Source organism: Ambystoma mexicanum, chromosome 11, assembly GCF_040938575.1.
Source record: "Ambystoma mexicanum isolate Mex_15411 chromosome 11, UKY_AmexF1_1, whole genome shotgun sequence".
In the NCBI taxonomy this organism is placed as follows: domain Eukaryota; kingdom Metazoa; phylum Chordata; class Amphibia; order Caudata; family Ambystomatidae; genus Ambystoma; species Ambystoma mexicanum.
This window is the reverse complement of record NC_090934.1, coordinates 265626070-265647588: the sequence shown is the minus strand read 5'-3', so window position 1 is coordinate 265647588 and position 21519 is coordinate 265626070. Positions and strand designations below refer to the sequence as shown.

The 21519-nt window shown below is 48.3% G+C and overlaps 1 protein-coding gene across 5 annotated transcripts in view; it reads left to right on the top strand.

Annotated features, from left to right (window-relative positions):
* Nucleotides 1-21519, top strand: part of L3MBTL3 (L3MBTL histone methyl-lysine binding protein 3) — a 1294236-nt gene that overhangs the window by 488512 nt on the left and 784205 nt on the right. The window lies entirely within an intron of this gene.

The following is a 21519-nucleotide window of genomic DNA, read 5'->3' as shown; positions in this document are numbered from 1 at the left end:
CCTGACATTTATACTGGTAACGTGACCATGCAGCCAAGCTTCACTTTTCCTTGGATGTCGTCACTTCCCATGAGGTCAGGGAGGTGAGGTCGCTACCTGATAGTCCCCCTCGGGCTGGTATTCAGCAGGAGGATCTCATGGGGAGAGACTCCCCCTCTACAGACAAGGACGAACATCGAAGGGAGCTGCAGTATTCCAGACTTCCACCCAACTCCTTCACACCCACTTGTCCCACGCCACACACTTCCACGTTACACTCTTCCATGTACGTCTGTGAGGTTGATGAGGCAGCAGTCACTGAGACGAGGAAGAATAGGGCTGACTGGATTAACGCCACCAATGGAGACACTGAGACGAAGAGTAGGCATGCCAAGCCCTCCTGCGAATTGGAAACAGAACTCAATGAAGGTTATTTGGATGTACATGTATATTATCAATTGACAAACTAACTGGCGAGCGCAGTAAACTAGATAACTTCTTATAGCCAGCCATTACCACATCAGTTGAAGCAGGGAAACCATATATATATTTCTGAGGCTTGTGGAATCTGCTTAGAACACATGCTGTGCATAGGCCGACATCTAGTAGAAGCTGCGGAGTATTAGTTTGTTTTTCGAAACTCGAAAATGGGCGTCGACACAGGGCGTGCCAGTAATACTATCCCTAGTGTGACGTCCACTGTACCCAAGATCCCTCGCGCGTCTAGGATCCTCAGATTGTTTTTTTCCACCATACTGGTCGGAAGCATTAATCTATTGACATCCTTCCCCACCCCAACGTCGAACTTCGACACTCGACGCCGGCTGGAGAAGAAATCGACCGTCGGCTGCTGCACAACGGATTTGGGCCTCGGAAGGCCTCTGGCCTCGGCCCTGCAAGTAGGGAGAGTGGGGGGTTGTACATACTCTACACTCTTGGTATATAGGTACACCTTATACATTTCCTACATTTAACAGCCCGCTGCCTCAAGGTGCGTATGGAGGGTACCCCTTTTCAATTCTGCCCCAAGTGCAATCGGAAATACCCTTGGGTCGACAGGCACGCCACGTGCAATCTCTGCTTGCCGAGGGACCACCCCGAAGCGAACTGCAGAGCGTGTAGTAGGTTTAAACCTAAGACTCTTAAGGACCGTTCGATGAAGCGTTGGGCCCACCACGCCAGGCAGGCGGCCGTGGCAGCGGAGGGCGCCTTAAGCGACGGCAGCGACGCCGTACTTCCGGACGGCAAGGGCATTACGTCGTCGAAAGACAGCCGAGCGCAGGTCCCCGACCTCGGAAGGTCGTCCGGCAGGGCGGCTATGGGGAAGACCCCCGGCGACACAAGCGCTTCACACACTACACACACTAAACACACGAAGTCCAACCGAGACTCGACGACGTCCAGTTCTCGGAAAGAGGCACAAACAGAACGGTCCGATTCGGTGTCCTCTGGGCGCTCACGATCAAGATCGCCGCATGACTCCAGGCAATCATCCACTCTTGCCAAGAGTGCCTCGCTCCCTAGGCTAACAGAAGTTTGATCGTCGGGAGACGAAGACGACTTCCACCCCAGGCCGTGCTCCAGGAGTCGGAGACCGCAGTCAAAATCAGTGAGGCCCCACGCTCGAAGGACAGGGACCCCACCCCCGATCCTCGACGCCAGATGTCGAAAATCTCCGGAGTCACTAAAGGACAGGGAGAACATTTTTCCACTCACGGGGAGGGGGGAAAACAGCAGAAGAAGCAGCCTTTGCACTCTTCCACACCTGTGAAACACACCACTCCCCCTAAACAGACAGACAAAACCAGGTTGCTGATATGTCTAAAACCAGCAAATCTACTCAAGACAAATCCCATAGACTTGCTGAGAGAGTCATTCCCAGTTCCAGAAAATGGTCGAGTGAAGACAAGATAGGGTCATGTCAAGGATGTCTTCATTGGCTGATTTTTATGATAAAAATCCAGAACATTTCCTCTTGTATGATCCACAAGGGGCTACACCCTCGGGCTATAATGATCCTATCCCCCCGAGTAAAAAGCCCCGGTTTGAAACACCGATGAGGTCAGACCCCTTCGAGGTACAACCATACTCAAGACCATACTCACTATATCAAGGAGAGGCTTCCTTTGGTGAGGACCAAGAATTTAGCATGGTAGAAGAGCAAACCGGGACGGGCTACTATGGGGATGATGAGGACCAGGAAGAGGAAGAGGAAGACCCGGAAACATACAGAGTAGATTCCCCGGTAGAGAACGAAGCCCCGGTTACTGACTCCCCGGTCGATAACCAACCCCTCCTAAACGAGGTCCTCGCACGCGCAGCAGAACATTTCCATATTGACACCCACGGTGTCCAGGAGGAGAGGGACTTCGCAGAAGAGTTAGTGGGAGAAAGGAGGCCTGTTGCCCAGACCATCCCTATCCTTAAGTCCATTCAGCGAAGAATAGACCCAACCCTGGTGAACCCGAACCTCACCAGAGCAGTCAATCCCAGGGTTGAAAAATTTTTCAGGGCGGCCCAGTCTGACCCTCTCTATATAAGAGGACATCTGAAGCCAGACTCCCTAGTTGTCACCAACACTCGTAAGAGGGCTGGAACACCCTTGTCATCGTCCGAAGCTCCTCCCGACAAGGAGAGAAAAAAACGATACGGTTTCGGCAGGAAAGTGGCCTCAACGTCCGCCTATGAAGCAAGGATTGCAAACTCCACCACCCTCTTGGCCAGCTACAACTGCCATCAGTGGGAAGAAGTCGCGGCACTCATAGCCTCTGCTCCTGAAGCTTTAAAGGGCCAGTTAGCTCGGATTTCCACAGAGGGTAGAGCCGTGTCTGGTTGCATTTTGAAAGCAACCTTCGACGCCGCGGACAACGCAGGCAGATTGATAGCAGAAGGCACTGTTAACAAAAGACATGCGTAGTTACGGCAGTCTGGTTTTAAGGCAGAAACCCAGGCATCATTGTTGGACAAACCGGGGGAAACCGATCTGTTCTTTGGTAAGGCGGTCGAAGACGCACTGAAGAATGCCAAGGACGAATACCCTTGGCCAGTTAACCCATAAACCCCCTAACCAGAGAGGGAATAGTAATTTTCGTTGCCCACGCGGCCAAAATTCCCAGAGAGGATCTAACTATTCCCAGGGGCAGGGTACACAGTGGAACAACAACCAACAGTCTACCCAGGATTACGGCAGGGGTAATAGGAGAGGTCGTGGTAAAGGCAGAGGCAGCCCCAGCAAGGGAGGTGGCACGCCTCCACCAAACCAGTGACGCTCAGTTCAGGGTTCCTTCTCACGCAACCCCAGTAGGGGGACGCATTTCCAACTTCACCCAGGCTTGGGAAGGGATCACATCAGACAGATGGGTGCTGTCAACAGTATCCACAGGATATTGTATAGAGCTACTGCAGCGTCCCCGGAACCATCCTCCATGACAAAGAGTACACTCTTTAGAACATCAGAAGATTCTCCTCGAGGAGATCGCCATTCTGCTAGAAAAGGACGCGATGGCACTCATCCCGGGACACCAGGTAAACAAGGGTATTTATTCATACTTCCTTGTGCCAAAGAAAGATTTGACAATGCGCCCAGTATTGGACTTACGGCCTGCCAACAAGTATGTCAAGCCCCAAAAGTTTCGTATGACCACGCTACAAGAGGTAATCCCCCTCCTAAAAAAGGGGGATTACATGGCAACCTTGGATATGAAAGAAGCTTATTTTCATATTTCCATGTTCCCAGCGCGCAGAAAGTATTTGCGCTTCAAGGTGGACAGTCAAGATGGACAGTCGACACTACCAATTCAAGGTACTGCCCTTCGGGATAGCTTCGGCACCAAGGGTATTCACCAAGGTACTGGCGGTGGCGGCTGCACACCTACGCAGGGAGGCAATCCCAGTGTACCCTTATCTGGACGACTGGCTCATAACGGGGGAAACCCCAGGAATTTGCAGGATAAACATTCAAAGGACTATCGACCTCCTCCACGAGTTAGGCTTCTCAATCAACCAGAAAAAGTCAAGCCTGGTGCCAAGCACCTCCAAACAATTCCTAGGAGCAATCCTAGATACTCAAGAGGGGCTGACCTTTCCTTCAGAAGAAAGAATTCGGAATATACTACTGCAAATTCCGCATTATCAGTCCGGTCAACAAATAATGGTACGCAAAGCAATGCGTTTACTGGGCATGATGGCGTCATGTATTTACCTGGTTCCCCACGCGCGCCTGCGTCCCATGCAGGAACGGTTGGCGAAACAGTGGTCTCAGGCAAGTGGTCAGTGGGACGATCTAGTGGTCGTTTCGCCAACACTGGTACAAAGCCTTCACTGGTGGACAAGAGAGAATCTCGCACAGGGGAAACCCTTTTACGATCCCGAAGTACATGCAGTAGTCACTACAGATGCAGGTCTGACGGGGTGGGGAGCTCACCATCTCCACCACACAGCTCAGGGTCTCTGGGCTCACTCAGTGGCCAAGAACCACATCAACCTGCTAGAGCTTCTGGCAGTATTCAGAGCGCTTCAGGCGTTCGAGCCCCACCTACTAAACCTGTCAGTGCAAATCCGGACGGACAGCACAACAGCCATGTTCTACCTGAACAAGCAAGGAGGGACTCGCTCGCCAAATCTGTCCAAGCTTGCCCAGAAAATCTGGATATGGGCACTCAGACGGAACATCTTCCTGTCATCACAACATGTTCCAGGGGAGCTCAATTCCCTAGTGGATGCTCCGAGCAGAGACTCCCTCCCAGAGGAACACAAATGGGTTCTACACAGAGAGGTCGTTGAAGATATCTTCTCTCAGTGGGGTTTGCCCACTATAGACTTATTCACCACAAGCGAAAACAGACAATGCCCAGGATTTGCATCCAGGTTCCCCCTACCAGACTCCCAGGGGAACGCCCTGTGGATGAACTGGTCAGGGATGTTTGCGTACGCTTTTCCACCAACTCCTCTCTTCAGGAAAGTGGTGAACAAGATGAACAGAGTCAATGACGCTCGTCCTAGTTGCTCCCATGTGGGCAAGACAACCGTGGTTCCCACACCTACGCAGGATGGCGGTGTGCGAGCCCGTCAAACTTCCAGCCTGGTACAACCTACTGTCCCAGCACCAAGGTCAAACAGTGCACCAGCAACCCAACTCACTGAACCTGACAGCATGGCTCCTGAGGTCATAGAGTTTGAAACCAAACACAAGGCACTGGTACTTTGACAAGTGGAAGAGGTTTGTTATCTGGTGCCAGAGTAGACAAATCAACCCAGTTGATTGCATGCACTCCTTCCACTATTGTTACATACATGCTCCACCTGCTGGATGCAGGATTGGTTTTTAACTCACTGAAAGTACACCTGGCAGCCCTGTCGGCTTACACCACTTCCCATAGCAAGGTTTCGTGGTGGAAAGTACCAGTAGTTAAAGCCTTCATGGAAGGAGTAAAGAGACTTCACCCTCCTATTTCAAACCCACCACCAGGGTGGGACCTTAATGTGGTGCTAGCCAAGCTCATGGGTTCCCTTTCGAACCCATGCATAAAAGCAGTCTCAAACACCTGACTTATAAAACGGCCTTCTTAGTAGCTATTACTTCTATAAGAAGGGTCAGTGAAATTCAGGCTCTGTCAGTGCAGGATCCCTTCTTTACTGTCCATAAAGACAAACTGGTTTTACGCACACACCCTAGGTTCTCACCTAAATTTATATCAAAATTCCATGTAAACCAGTCCATCGAGCTTCCGGCTTTCTTCCAGGACCCGCAAAGCTTGGCTGAGGTGAAACTACACACCCTAGATGTGCGTAGGGCGGTCCTCTACCATGTAAATAAAACCAGACCGCTAAGAAAAACAGATCAACTGTTTGTCTCCGTAGCTACAGGCAGATAGGGGGATCGCGTCTCTAAAGGTGCCATCTCGAAGTGGATTATTAACTGTATCCAGCTGTGTTACTCACTCTCTGAAAGAACTCTGCCTTTCACGCCAAGAGCCCACTCTACTAGAGGCATTGGGGCCACTCTGGCTTTCATTGCAAATGTACCCCTTGACACCATTTGCAAAGCAGCTACTTGGAGCTCTATTCACACTTTTACTCAGCATTACTGCATTGACACCCATTGCAAGGCAGATACACAAGTGGGACAAGCGGTTCTAAGACACTTATTTGCTCATGACCCTTCTCACATCCCACCTCCTTCTTCAGGTACTGCTCGCTAATCTATGCACAGCATGTGATCTAAGCAGATTCCACAAGCCTCAGAAGGGATACATTACTCACCGTAATCGTATTCCTGATGCTTGTATCTGCTTAGATTCACATGCGACCCACCCTTCCTCCCATCTGAGAGAAGGCGCATGATTGCTTGTAGTCATACCTTTCTGTCTATCTGCTTGGATTATCTGTACTCATGCTACCTCATGTCAGAAAAAATACAATCTGAGGATCTTAGACGGGTGAGGGATCTTGGGTACAGTGGACGTCACACTAGGGATCGTATTACTGGCACGCCCTGTGTCGACGCCCATTTTCGAGTTTCGAAAAACAAACTGTAATACTCCGCAGCTTCCACTAGATGTCGGCCTATGCACAGCATGTGAATCTAAGCAGATACAAGCATCAGAAATACGATTACGGTGAGTAATGTATCCCATATATTTTTTTTTATTTTAATCTCAAATAAGTCTATAACAATCATCATGCCAACCCACAAGCACACACACACACTTTAGCATAAGGTAAAGCATCAAGACATGTACACATTTACACACAAGTACTAAAAATTGGTAGACTTAGGGCCTCATTACACGGTAGGCGGTAGGGATTTACCGGTACCGGTAAAATACAGGTACCGGTAAATCCCTGCCGCCTTACTACGAGGTCCCTTAGCGGGTTGGAGCTTTAACGCCTGCTTTTTGCAGGCGTTAAAAACCAACCCGCTAAGGGACCTCGGAGCTAATTACGGCACCGCAAAATTGCGGTGCCGTAATTAGCACCTTCCCCATTCCCATAGAGCCCTATGGGGAAGAAATGGGAATGGGGAAGGGCAATGGCGGAAGGGGGATTTACCGCCCCTCCAACCTTGGGATGGGGCGGTAAATCCCCTTTCCGCCAAGGCGGTGCCGGTATTTTACCGGCATGAGCCATAGCGCTAATAGCGCCATGGCTCACCGCCTACCGTGTAATGAGGCCCTTAGTATAAGAACAGTGAACAGTCTAAAAGACCCTAAACACATTTAAAATAAGTACGAAACTGATTTCACAGGTTAGAACAGTTTTAACCATGTTAAAAGGGCTTGAACACTTGCTAAACATTGGATTTTGTTTACACAAATACAATATTGTATGCACCTTGAAACACCATTTGTTGTATAGACGCATTATAAATACCCATTACGTAAATTAATATATACAGTAGCAGTTAAGTAATAAGAAACAACTGAATGTCACAAAACTCGTAAACAACAATAGGAACAAATATTGAAGACAGATTTAGAGGCACGTTAATTTCTCACATTCTTTTAAAGAGTTTGAGAAGTTTAGACAAGTTTTTCCATTAGTACCACCAGGACAAGGTCAAGAGTTCAGCTGCCAGTTATAACAAAAATACAGGCAAGTGTTACCACAGTTCCAGTGGAGCTGCAAAATATCAAACTTCAGGCTGGCAAGGATGGAGGACACCACCAGATGAGCTCTAGACCGAGGTTCGACAACCAGCAACATGGAAGCGGATGGTTTCAGTCAGGACCCCAAAGGTGTCATTTTGAGTTTGGCGGTGTGGTAAAAAAGTTGCAGTAATGACATTATCACCAATTTTTTTGGGCTGTAACAGATGTTGGGGAGAATTCTCTTATAAGGCTAATTTCCCAAACCTAGTGAGTCCCCCAGCAGCTTTGCTGGATTTTTTTTTCTTCTTCTCCTGCTAAGAGTGAGACTCTTTTCCTCCCACTCTTAGGCATGATTTGAGGTATGTCTTTGACTCTGTGTGATTTTGGGCTATGGGGTCTTTTACTCCATAGGGCATCATCTGTTTTTGTGTATGTGTCACACAGCACCCTCAGTGCAGTAACACAGGGGTGTCATAGTGACCCCCAAACATAGACTCCATACTCCCGGACTGACTACTGTCTCCCAGGGCATGTAAAGTCACCATTGACTTTACTAGTCCTAAATTGTGAACAGAACCAGTACAAACCATCATATTGTGGAAGTACTGGAAGGGGTAATTATATTGCCCCTGGGTCTGTTTTCAAGGGGGCACTGTCCAGTCCCCCCTTGTCGAGTTTCTGGCTGGTGGCAGTGGTTACCACGCAAAATATTCCACCAGAATATTCTCCATGGGATTTTCCCTTTGATTTTAAACGCACCACTTTTTGGTGCAATGTTAAAGATACCGCTGGTTTATTTATTTAATATTAAATCAACGGTCGGGTCTTTTTGCCAGAACTCTTTTCTAAACTGGCGTTCGTGTCCGTCTCTGTAACTCTGACCAAGGTCGAGCTCTTTGTTAAACTTTTTGGCGGGCTTCTCCACAGAAGCCCTCCAAATGGTGCCTCTCTGTCTGGGTTCCACAGGATGGGTGGGGAGGGAGGAAATTGGCACCCTGGACTGCGTTGCCTTAGCAACTCAAGTCGCACTCTGTTCTGATTAGGCCAGTGGTGAGCCGCCCGGCTCACCACTTAGCATGTTTGAGTGACAGCTAGGCTGTTGAATGGGGGTTTTTCTGCATAAAAGCAGGGCCTTTGGGACTGGAACTTGAGAAGTCGCCACAGGACCTAAGAATCTGAAGAGGGAAGAAGCTGAGCCATCTGCAACGACGACACCACCGGTGGAGCCCTGCTGCAACAAACTCACCACTTTCCCAACGACAAGAGAAGATCTTCTGCTGGACGAGTCTTCTTCCTCTGAGCTGGTGGGACCAACCAGTTTGCCCCTTTCGCCTTCTAAAGATGTGCCTTGGTCGAATCACTCGTGCCAAGCACCCCTGCAGCCGGATAGCCAAGCTTCACCACTTTGACCGCAAATAAAAGGAACGCACCTTTTATCGACGAACTCCGCGGCTGGTTTCATCCCTGTGCAGTGCAACGACTCCACGTTTCCTCCTCGACGAGATCCTCTCTTCACTTGGTCGGAAAACAACAAACTGCAACCACTTCCAGGAACAACTGCCACTGCTGGAGCTTCCTCTCCCTTTAAGGTACTGTGTCCTGCCTGGCCTCCCTTTCTTCGGTTTGCCCAAGGTGAACCTTAAATCCTTGGCTTTCCAACTGGGTTGGCCCCAGACCTAACTTTACCTTCTTGAACTGCCCCAACCTCTTTTGAACATTCATCAAAGACTTTCAGTGCATTTTAAACTATGTGATCTTGGGCACATTTCGCATTGCTCCATTTAAAGTGGGCCTGGCCTATGAACTTTGGTTCAACAGTATATAATGCCTTTCTTCTCTTGCTGAAAACTCCTAAAAAGTGTTGGGACCTGTTTTATTTCTATGCTCTGTCTTTTTTCTCTCCCTTTAACTGAACTATTGGAGTGCCTTCAGGTTATGCGTTCACATCTGTTTAACAAATCGTGGGGCTTTAGTTCTGACTTGTCTGATAGTCATCAAGGGAGGTGTGTATACTTTACCTGACTGTGTTTTAACTTGTTTTTTATTTGGAGTGCTAGTATATTGCCTAAAGTGTGTTTTTTTAAATAAATAATTATATACTTTTTATACAAAGCTCTGGTCAGTGTTTGTTTGCTCTACTGGTTTTTAGCCCTATTGTGTATACTCTATATACTGCCCTACTCTTCTTGAGAGAAGTCTGACTGCTCAGCCACAGCTACCAGGTAAATCTGGGTGGTGCAGACTGCTACCAATTGGGTTTACTGCTTACTCCTGTAGTTTTAATCTTTTTGCAGTGTTCCCCAAGGGAACTGCACAGGATTCTGCCTAAAAGATTTGCTGTTTTTTTTGCAGCACCACTAAATTCTGAGTTTGACCTTGAATTGGTGGATTTACATGCAGTAATTCTGCCGATTATTTTTATTTATTTACCTTGAAGGGAGGAAGAACCTGAGATTGGATTCCCCTAGAAGGAGGAAAGCTTCTGTTTGGAAAAATGTGCCTTTTTACAACTTTCCTTCCTTTGACATCAATGAAACCGCCCACAGCTATTTTTCTATGCCCTCTGACCTGACCTCAAGGGTAAGGAAAGCCTTTTTGCCTTAGTTACCTTGCTCAACTCATTTACTTTGGGGGTACTGGACAGCCCTTATGGTTACCACTGCAGGTGGGCTGTATCCCCTTTTGTTTCCTTTTTAAAGTTGCACACACTACCTTACAGAGAAGTGCGGCAGGGGTAGTTTATATCCCTGTTATTTTTCAGTAACAATTGTTACCTATTTTAATGTGCCTAAGACAGGCTGTGAATTTTTTGTACATATTCCCGGTGCACTCCTTTGCACCATCTTTTCTTGCATAATGTCATTCTGAGTACCATATAATCAAAATGGCCCTGCCATGTCGGTTAAGCCCTGTTGTTTGGCCATAATCTTTGGCCTTTTTCCTGCCCCCTCGGATCCGCAAACTTATATAATTGGTATGTACTTTAAGACTACCAACTGTACATATATGGGCCTGATTCACAAAGCACTTTTGATGGGATTTTCCCATTGAAAAATGCTTTGCGAATCAGGCCCTGAATCACACGGAGCAGACACACCTACCAGAGATAGTCCGTAGTGGTATAACTCTCCCCCAAATCCCTTAAAACCAGCAAGCATTGCCTAGAGCGAACTTGAGTACTAACCCCACTCCTCAAAAAGAAATTGCTTGTGCACAATGCACAATTCAAATAGGGCCTTGTTAGGCAGAAACCTGTGCAGTTCCCTTGGGGACCACTGCAAAAGATTTTGGACTGCAGGTGTTGGCAGTAAACCCACTTGGTAGCAGTCTGTACCACACAGATTTACCTGGTAGCTGTGGCTGAGCAGTCAGACTTCCCTCAAGAAGAGTTAGGCAGTATGTAAAGTATACACAATAGGCACTCAGATACATTAGCACAATTAAACACTGACCAGAGCTTTGGTATCAAGGTATCTTATTATTTATTTAAAAACACATTTATTGAAACACTCCAGCACTATTATTGTGAATCACTCTAAACACAGTTACTATTATTATATATACATCCCTTATTCCTTATCAGACAAGTCTTAGTTAACACCACTTATTTCCAGACAGAGGTGAGCGCTTAACTATAGATGGCACTCCAATAAGTTAACGAAAAAGGGAGGGAAAAAGGCAGAAGGTAGGAAAATACACCACACTAATACTTAGGAACTCTTAAGCAAGGCAGGAAAGTCAAAAGTTACTTGTGAGCCAAAGTCCATAGGCCGGACTCACTCTTGGAGAGAGCAGGGTACAAATGCACCCAAGATCACACACTGACAACAGGCTTAAAAAGTCTTGCAAGGAGTACAGAAAGGTTTTAGTTAGGCTCAGAAAAGTTTAGCCAGGGTGTTCCAGGCTAACCCAGGGTCAAAAGCCGGGGGCTAAATCTACCCCGTACAGTCGGTTGCAAGGGAAGCCAGGCGGAACACGGTAGCTTATGTGGAAAGGATCCTCCAGCGGGGGCAGTTTTTCCTGGCAGCGGGTGCAAGTCGCGGCGTCGTCCAGAGGAAGAGAAGATCTCGACGTGGAGGAAAGATGAAGGTCGTTGCACTGCCAGGGAAGAAACCAGCCGCAGAGTTTTCTGGTTAAAGGTACTACACTTTGATTCGCGGTAGTGGTAAAACGTGGTATCCCGGTTGCCGGGGTGCTTGGCACAGGCAAGGCGGCCACGAGATGCTTCAGGAAGCCAAAAAGGAAGCAGACGGTTATCCCCACCAGTCGAAGGAAGAAGACTCTCCGGGCTGGAGATCTCCTCTGTCGTTGGGAAAAGTGTGAGACGGTTCAGCAGGGCTCCACCGGTGGTGTCGTCGTAGCAGGTCGGCTCAGCTTCTCCCTCGTCGGATTCTTAGGTCCTGTGACGACTTCTAAAGTTCCAATCCCCAAAGCCCTGCTTCTATGCAGAAAACCCCCATTCACTCAGCCTAGCTGTCACTCAAACATGCTAAGTGGTGAGCCGGCCGGCTCACAACTTGGGCCAATCAGGACGGAGTGCGACTTGAGTGTCCTAGGCAACTCCGTCCAGGGTGCCTAAATCCCCCTCCACCCCTCCTAAGTACCCCAGACAGAGTGGCACCACTTTGGAGGGCTTCTGTGGAGAAGCCCGCCAAAAAGTGGAACAAAGGGCTCAACTTGGGTTGGAGTGACAGAAGCGAACACAAACGCCATTTTAGAACCGAGTTCTGGCAAAAAATACCAACCGGAGAATTAATATTAAATAAATAAACGGGCGGTATGTTCGAGGCTATAGGAATTAAATAATTAAAGTTGGTAGCCTCGAACAATGGGAAATCCCATAGAGATATATTTGCGGTTGAATATAAAAAGTAGTATCCACTGCCACCAGCCAAAACTCGATCAGGGGGGACGGAGCCGTGCCCCCTCGACTAACAGACCTCGGGGCAATCGAATTGCCCCGGCCAGTACGTCCACAATATGATGGTTTGTACTGGTTCTGTTCAGGATTTGAGACTAGTAAAGTCAATGGTGACTTTACATGCCCTGGGAGACAGTAGTCAGTCCCATGGTATGGAGTCTATATTGGGGGGTCACTATGACATCCCTGTGTTACTGGACTGAGGGTGCTGTGTAACACACATCACAAAAACACATGAAGCCCTATGGAGTAAAAGACCCCATAGCCCATTAAACACATCTAGAGTCAAAGAAACACACTCAAATCATGCCCAAGAGTGAGGGTAAAAGAGTCTCACTCTTGGCAGGAGAAAAAATAAACCCCAAAAATCCAGCAAAGCTGCTGGGGGACTCACTAGGTTAGGAAATTCAGCCTAAACAGAGAATTCTCCCTAACAGGCCTACTGGACCAAAATAAGAAAAGCCAAAAATATCCTTCTATGGGAACCAGATTTGTAACTCCAAAAACCTGAGCAGGGAACTCAGCAAAATCATCACTGAATTCCAGACCCCGAGCTGTTCGAACCCTCATTCACCGGTATGCAGTGATTTCTATGGAATACAAACAACTAATGAAAAAATAACAAATGAAAAAACTAATACCAAAATAACTAATTTTGAAGTAAACTAAAAATGGGGTTTTGAGAGGAAATTGTGGTATTGGGGGTGGGGGAAAAGTATTATTTTAAAAAGGGGGGGTACACAAACAATGAAAACACAATTAGTTATTTTGGAATTAGTTGTTTTGTGTTCGTAAATTTTTCATGAGTTATTATTTAATTTGTTATAATTGCATGTAGCCCATTCACCACATTCCCAAGCTTTCTGTGACACCACCTTTTTCACAACATTGCTTTGGAACAACACCAACTCATCCTCTCAAAACTAACTCTGGTCACGCCTCCCCCTCCCCCATCCCCTTCCTTCTGTCCTATCTCTCCATGGCCCACTCGGCCACTCCTCACCCTGTTGTCACCTATCTCTGTTAGGGGAGTTTTCCTAAAGTCCACTTGGAGGTAAGACTCTATAAAACTATCCCTTGATATACAGCTCAACTGTTAGTATAAGTCTGTACTACCCAAAGGATCTGGTAGAATGGCAGAGCAGCCATCGTATCGTATGAGGATGTGAGCTGTAGTTAAGTACACTGAACCCAGTCAATAAAATAGTTCAAAGAAACTCTTACACACAATGTTATAATAAAATATACATTTATACACAAGGCAGGTAGGTAAATGCTCTTTTAGACTCACTAATACACATGGTAATTATTCACAATAATTTTCATGGGTGACTGCTTCAATGGTAGTTGCTCACACTTAGAATTGTCACATAAAATGACACTGACAGTTCTACCATATTACTTGTAATGTCGTGTACTCACATTTGTTACAGAGAAATTATAGGTTCATTCATTTAGTAAAGTCACAACAGACAAGTCCCGTAGGAAGGAAAGGGACGGTTATTCAACACCTTATCAGGAAGTACGCAACACTTTACAAGGCTTCTAATGCTTTGGCAGTACAGTCCCTAACTACAAGAGTTCATCAAGGTCAGTGTAGGAGTGGAGCAAAAGTCTTGTGCAGCACTAGAAAAGGCAAAGATCCTCAGGATACTTTTAGTCACTTAAGTAAAAGGCTTTAGCAAGATAATACACAGGAATGGGATTTGTTAGGTAAGATTTTTTTTTTTATTTGTAAATCAACACACGGGAGAAATTATACAAACGCATTACATGTAGCTTCTCAAATCGTGCAAACCCAGAGTCCCCTTCTCCCAGCCCATGCGTCCCCGGCGAGCCTTAGTGCTAAATCTACTTCACTGGTGAGAACCGCAGAACTTTTTGCATGACGGGTAGATTTTTTCCCTAAACCTCAGTGAGTGGGAACCTTTTTCCACACTCACAGATCCTTTTACTCTTTTTATGGGTGTCATTGTTAAGACTCTCCATAGTGTCCTTTTAATTTTATCCTTTTTGACTTTTGATATACACCTTTTTATTGTTACAGGAGTGCCCTTTGGGCTCCCTTTTTTACTTTCTTTGACTAACCTTGAGAACTACAGTTCCCAAGTGTAGAAAGGATATTTCTATCCCTTCTACATTTTGTTAGGTGGAGACCAGAACACCCCACCTTATGTGGAGTGCTGGGGAGATTCAATGTATCCACTTTCTCACTAGCACTGTAACAATTCTGTTACAGGGACAAGCTTAACTCAAATGGCTGCTGGCAGTGAGGCTTTTTACTAATTCAGTGCACCTTTACTGCGGGCTGTTTGCACAGTGCGGTAAAGGCATCCATGGGTACCCATTTTACTGAAATGGCCTCTGTCTTCTTATTTTGCCATTTTCGCGCTTCTTGTCCCTTCTTGGTCTTTCTTTTGGCCTTCAGGGCAGGAAATTCCTTTGTGTCATTTTTATTTTTGCCGGGAGACCTCAGTCAAACCCACCCAGGCTCCAGAGTTTCTGTGAAGGCAGAAAGTGAGGGAGGAGCCCAACACTTTACAGCCCTTTGTCTTCCAGCATGCATGCGAGAATCCAGTTCAAAGTGGGAGGCTGGCTGTCGTGTAACGACTGCCAACCCTCCAAGTTTTGCAGTTGCATGTCTCTTTGATTGGATGCATTCCTGCATAATAGTCTGATCCTGGAAACTGAAGAGGTAGCCGACCACTGGTCCGGAATCCAAAGCAGAAGATGAAGAAAACGCGGCTGAGAGGATTTCCAGTGACTGGAGAGCCTGCTGTTAACCTTCCTTCCACGCCACCTGGGGACTCCGAAAACGACAACCCTGACCCAGGCTCTGGTAAAATCCACTAGACTCGAGAAGACTTGCATTTTGAGCCATCCCACATCGTGTTGCGACCTTGCGTTGTTGAAATACCCCAATACCCTGGGACTACGAGCCAGTGTGTGGTGCACGGTCTTCTGAATTCCGAATCGAGCTGAAACTTTGGTGGTATCCTGCTGGACCACCAGAGACGTGAATCCAGTCCCCTCACCAGAGTGCTGGACCAGATTAACAATGCGACTCCAATCAGGGATATTCAGTCTTCTTCTGGCTCCTGAAAAGGGTGCCAAAACCACAGAGCCACATACAGCCGCGAAGAAACTCTTACCTGGAGCCTTCTCCATTGATCCCTGCTGCAAAATCCCTTCCAAAGTCCTGTGTTCCGTCTTCATGACAAAGGAATCCATCAACCAGGTTTTTGGCTGCAGATCCTGAAGTCTTCCTGATGCAACTCTTCTTCTGTGCTGAGGTACTGTGTTGGCTGGGGTATGTACTTACCTTAAGTCTTGTGATTTCTGTAAAGCATTTGGGGTGTTTTCTGTGATTGGGAGTCCTCTCATCCAGTTCACCCAGGCCCACTGCTGGAATCCTCCTAGGGTGTCTTTGCAGACATCGCTGTACCCTAACTAACTGTAAAGTAAACTACTTACTTATTTGAATAGTCTTCCACAGGAACTCTGATTGATTGAGAGATTTATAACACGCACGCAACAAACCCAATCGAATCCCGGTGCAGTTGGAATACATGATATGGCATTTATAGCGCGCCTATACACAAGTGTTTCAAGGCGTGACGAGGCAAGGGAGGGGGAACAGAGGGAAGACAAAGAAAGTGATCTTACTAGGCCAGGTGACATTGAGATCGCGCAAGTGCATTGGAAGCAGGAAAAGGGAACGTGTAGGGGAAAGGGGAGGGGGCAGTGCAATACATAGGATCAACAGTAAATAAATAAAAAAATAAAAATAGAAAAACAATAGGTACAAAGTGCAGCCAACTTGTGGCAAGGGCAGGGGTAAGTGCAGACACCAAGTGTCAAGAGCGGAGGGGACTTTATGGATACAGAAACAGCTCCCAAGTGCAGGGGTTGCTCAGGAGGCAGTTCAGCTGGCAGGGGAGGGTACCTGGGCCCGAGATCAGAGGGTAGCCAAGTGACAGTGCAGTTTCATTCAGGAGTTCAGCAGGGGAGCGCAGGAGAGAAAGCAGAAGCAAAAAGGAAGTTCTTGAGGTGCTTCCGGAACCAGAGATGGATCTCCTCAAGTTTCAGGGAGGCAGGAAGGCTGTTCCAGAGGGAGGCCCCATCCGAAGAAAGAGATCTGTCACCAACTCGCTGCTTAGAGAAGCGATTGCCCCGGAGGGAGTTGGAGGCGGATGAGTGAAGAGCTCGAGAAGGAAGATATTTAGGAAGAGAGAGTTGAAGGTATTGAGGCCCCAGAAGGCCTTGTGGACAATGCAGAGGGTTTTGAACTTAATCCTTGCAGCCACTGGGAGCCAGTGCAGAGATTTCAGTCCTGGAGAGATATGATCCCTGGGCTTGAGGCCAAGGACAAGTCTCGCAGTCCTGTTCTGTATGAGTTGCAGAGTGCGGAGAGTAGAAGCAGGCCGATTTAGAAAGAGGCTGTTGCAGTAGTCCAGCCTAAACAGAACCAGAGCTCTGGAGACAGTGAGCTTCTGGGGGAAAGAGAGGAAAGGAAGAGTACCTAGGCGTCACCTAATGCAGCCGATGTACTATTCTGGTCCTAGATGCTGCCACACTGCATCATGTGTTGCACTTGATTTGTGTTGTGCCTTATGGTTGCTAATACACCTCTTTCGAAGGGATTGTGTCCTCCGACGTATTCCTTATCTTAGATCTTAGATAGAAATCCTTCAGCTTTGCTGGCCTCGGAAAATTTTTTCGCCAGAGGGCGCTGCGCGTCGATGATCGCCGAGTCGATGACCCTCGACGGCCTCCGTGCCGACGTCGACGTCATCCTGCCTATAAAGGCCGCGCGCAGCGTCCGTTGCTCAGTTCCGTTTTTCCGCGCTTCGTTGTGCCTCGGAACACCGTTGCTACAGTTCTCGTCAAGATAACGTATATAATAACTACTATTTACCTCGATATCGATGGCATCCTCCTCCGACCCGACGACCCCTCGGTCCGGTTTCAAAAAGTGCCGAGACTGCGGGAAGAAAATGTCGTTGACGGACCCTCACAGGGTCTGTTTGTGGTGTCTGGGAATCACGCACCAGAGTTCGGAGTGTGAGGAATGCCTTTCCATGACGGCGAAAGCCTTGAAGGAGCGTAGGGGGAAGCTCGAGAGAGGTAGGTCAACTTAACTTCCTCGAAAGCTTCTTCGGTAGAGTCGAGACGTTCGTCTCCTCACCATAAAAAACACTCTCGATCTAGATCACGAAGTGGCTCCCACCACTCGTCGACATCGAGACACTCGAAGAAGAGACGTAGGAGATCCCCTTCGTCATCTTCGTCGAGTTCTCCTGAGAGAGTTCATTGCCCCACAAAACGCAGCTCGCAAGCTGAGTGGGAGGAATTCAGGAAAAAGATGCTAAGCGTCTTCGAGAAAGCGGCCTCGTCCCCCTCGAAGACAGCTGAGGGTGATACCCCGGGTAAAAAACCCAAAAAATCTAAACGCCGCGAGTCGCAGTACCCGGCGGAAAAGTCAACCCGAAAGCGCCTCGAGCCATCGGGAGATAAAGCATCATCGACGCCATCGTCGAAAACTCCTTCGAAACAGAGGTCGGCGCCATCGACGCCGTTGTCGAAGGATTCATCGGCGCATCAGTCGATCGAGTCGACGCCGACGTCGACGCCGATATCGACGCCGGTGAAGGAAATAACCACGGCTACTCCACAGCCAACGGTTAGACAAAAGACCTCCGACTCGACGCCGAGAACGTCGACGTCGTTCTCGAGCAGGACTCCGATCCTTTCGAGTTCTTCGAGGCCTAGTACACATTTCTCGACGCTTTTCACGGCGCCTTCGAGTACTTTCACGTCGGTGTCGACGACATCGACGTTTTCAAGGCCTGTGATGATGGCTCCTTCTGCATTGGAAATGGGGTTTATACCATTCCAAAAACCAATGTATCCCCCTTTAACCTCGATTTTTGAGGAAAGGGAGGATTCAGACCAAGATATTGATTTACAGAGGACCACATCACCAGAGCCAGAGACTTTCGCCTCTGAGGAAGGAAGATTAAAAAATCTTCAGGATGCACTTCAGGAAGCTAGTGGCTTGGACACTTCTCCTGAAGCAGAATTTATCAAACCAGACCCAGGAGAACATGCGGAGACTCCATATAGAGCTCTGATGTCTAGAATCATAGAATTTATGGGTTGGTCTGCACCTTCTCCTGCCTTTCAGCAGGATGACCTCACTGACATACTGGACAAGGGCCCACAGGAGGATCCTGTGGTTCCATTTCACTCTGCTCTACAGAGAAGGATTTTGACAAACTGGGAAACGCCAGAAATTATCCCGGCAGTAAATAAAAAACTGTCAACAAAATACAGGGTGGCTAGTTCTGACCCTGAATATTTGTCAAAACACCCTACTCCTGAGAGCTTGGTTGTACAGGCTGCAACCTCATCAGGCAGCACATCTGCATACCCCACTGCTCCGCAGGATAGGGATGACAAAAAGTATGATGCCATGGCTAAGAAGGTTTTTTTCTGCCTGTAGCATGGCGTTAAAGTCTATTAACGCGACCTGTACGCTCGCTAGGTTCAGCCACACCCTTTGGGAGTGCGCTTCATCAGCGGCTGACTGCCTCCAAGAAGGAGAGGAAAGGGACGCATTTTTAAACATCATCAGGGATGGTAAAGATGCGATGTGCGAGACCCTACAAACTGGCCTAGATTCTGCTGACAGTATCAGCAGGGCCATGGCGGCAAGTACCACAATCCGCAGGCATGCGTGGTTGAGGAAGTCTGGTTTTGCCTCTGACGTGCAGACCAGGCTTTTGAATATGCCCTTTGACGGTTCTACCCTCTTTGGAAAGAAGGCGGATGACAGTTTGGAGAAACTGCAAACGTCCAAGGCAGCAGCCAAGTCATTGGGAGCTGCTATCCGTCAGAATACCTTTCGTCCTTCGGGATCATCGTGGAGAGGACGGTCCTTTCGTTACTATTCCTCATATGGAAGGGGCAGGGGACGACCGGCTCAAAGAGGCCAAGGAAGATTTACCCGTGGTGGACGGGGTAGGGGAAAGAAAGCCGCACCCGCAGGAGCAGGAGCCACTTTACCTTCGGCAACTGCATCAGCCGCTTCAAAACCACTCTGAGGTCTCCCCTCACAGAACACCAGTAGGGGGCAGGTTAACTCACCATCTGACGGAATGGCAGGCTATTACGTCAGATGCTTGGGCTCTGGAGACAGTGGCCCAAGGTTACTGCCTGCCCTTCCTACATATCCCTCAGAGTCATCCACCGGGGAACAACCCTTTGAAGCTTCCAGATCCGCTCCTCTTGCAGGAGGTTTTAGACCTGCTAGAGAAAGGTGCCATAGAACTGGTACCTGTAGCGGAAAGGAACAAGGGTTGGTACTCCCCCTACTTCATAATACCGAAGAAGGACGGAGGACTGAGACCCATCTTAGACTTACGGGAATTGAACAAATTCCTCCGAAAGGACAAGTTCAAGATGGTGACTCTCTCTCAGATCCTTCAGGCCCTCCAGCTTCAGGACTGGTTGGTATCTCTAGACCTCCAGGACGCTTATTTCCATGTGCCGATCCATCCCAGGCACAGGAGATACCTGAGGTTCGCAATTGGCAGCTCTCATTATCAATTTCGAGTTCTGCCATTTGGGCTAACCTCCGCCCCGAGGGTCTTTACCAAGCTAATGTCGGTTGTGGCTGCAAGTCTAAGGAGGGAAGGGATTCATGTCTACCCTTACCTAGACGATTGGTTGATCAGAGCTGTATCTTCGGAACAGGCTCAGAGACAACTAGATTATGTTTGCCACTTCCTTCACAAGCTGGGCTTCTCCCTCAATTTAAAGAAGTCACAGATGATACCATCACAGAGACTCCAATTCATTGGAGCAGTCCTGGACACTTCCCTGGGAAAAGCCTTGCCACCAGAGGTGAGGGCTCGAGATATTCTGCAGATGGTCATCAGATTTCAGAATGCCCAATATCTCCCAGCCTACGACTTTCTGAGGTTGCTAGGCCTCATGGCATCCTGCATATTCCTCGTGCCGGAGGCTCGCCTGAGAATGAGATCCCTCCAGTGGGCACTGAGAACTCAGTGGTCACAGTTCTCAGGAAGGATGACAGATCTCCTTCGGATCCCGGTCAAAGTAGCCCGAGACCTTCAGTGGTGGGCCTGTCGGGAGAACATCCTGAAAGGAGAAATGTTTTGGCAACCATGGCCGGAGATAACAGTAGTCACGGATGCCTCACTCACGGGGTGGGGAGCTCACGCCAACGACTTGACCATCAGCGGTCGTTGGTCTCCATCGGAGTCCAAACTACATATCAACCTGTTGGAGCTGAGAGCCATCAGACTAGCGCTGAAGGCTTTTCTGCCGTCTGTACGGGGAAGAAACGTCCTAATAATGACGGACAATACAGTGGCCATGCACTACCTCAACAAAAGAGGAGGCGTAGGCTCACTACCACTGTGCAGAGAGGCGATGCAGCTCTGGTTTTGGGCAATTCAGGAAGGAATCTCTCTATCGGCAATTCACCTAGCCGGAGAGAAGAACTTGACAGCGGACGCTCTGAGCAGGCAGAGCACAGTCTCTCACGAGTGGGAGATAGCTCAGGAAGTCCTTCAAGAGATCTTCGCCCTTTGGGGAACCCCTCAAGTGGATCTGTTCGCCACCAGTATCAACAGGAAGTGCGACAGATTTTGCTCAAGGGAATTTCCCCCGAGAGGAGCTCTAGGAGATGCGTTCGTAGTGGACTGGGAGTTCCCACTTCTGTACGCGTTCCCTCCGGTCCCTGTCATTCCTCAAATGATCAGGAGGTTGAGAAGGTTTCGGAAGACCATGATCCTAATTGCCCCGGATTGGGCCAGGAGAACGTGGTACCCGGACCTTCTAGACATGTCCATCTGCCCTCCAATTCGACTGCCATACAGAGAGGATCTTCTCTCGCAGAAGGAAGGTCAGGTTCTCCATCCAGCCATCAAGACCCTCAACCTTCACGCTTGGTGTCTGAAAGGTTGAGGTACAAGGATTGGGACCTTCCGGATGATGTTA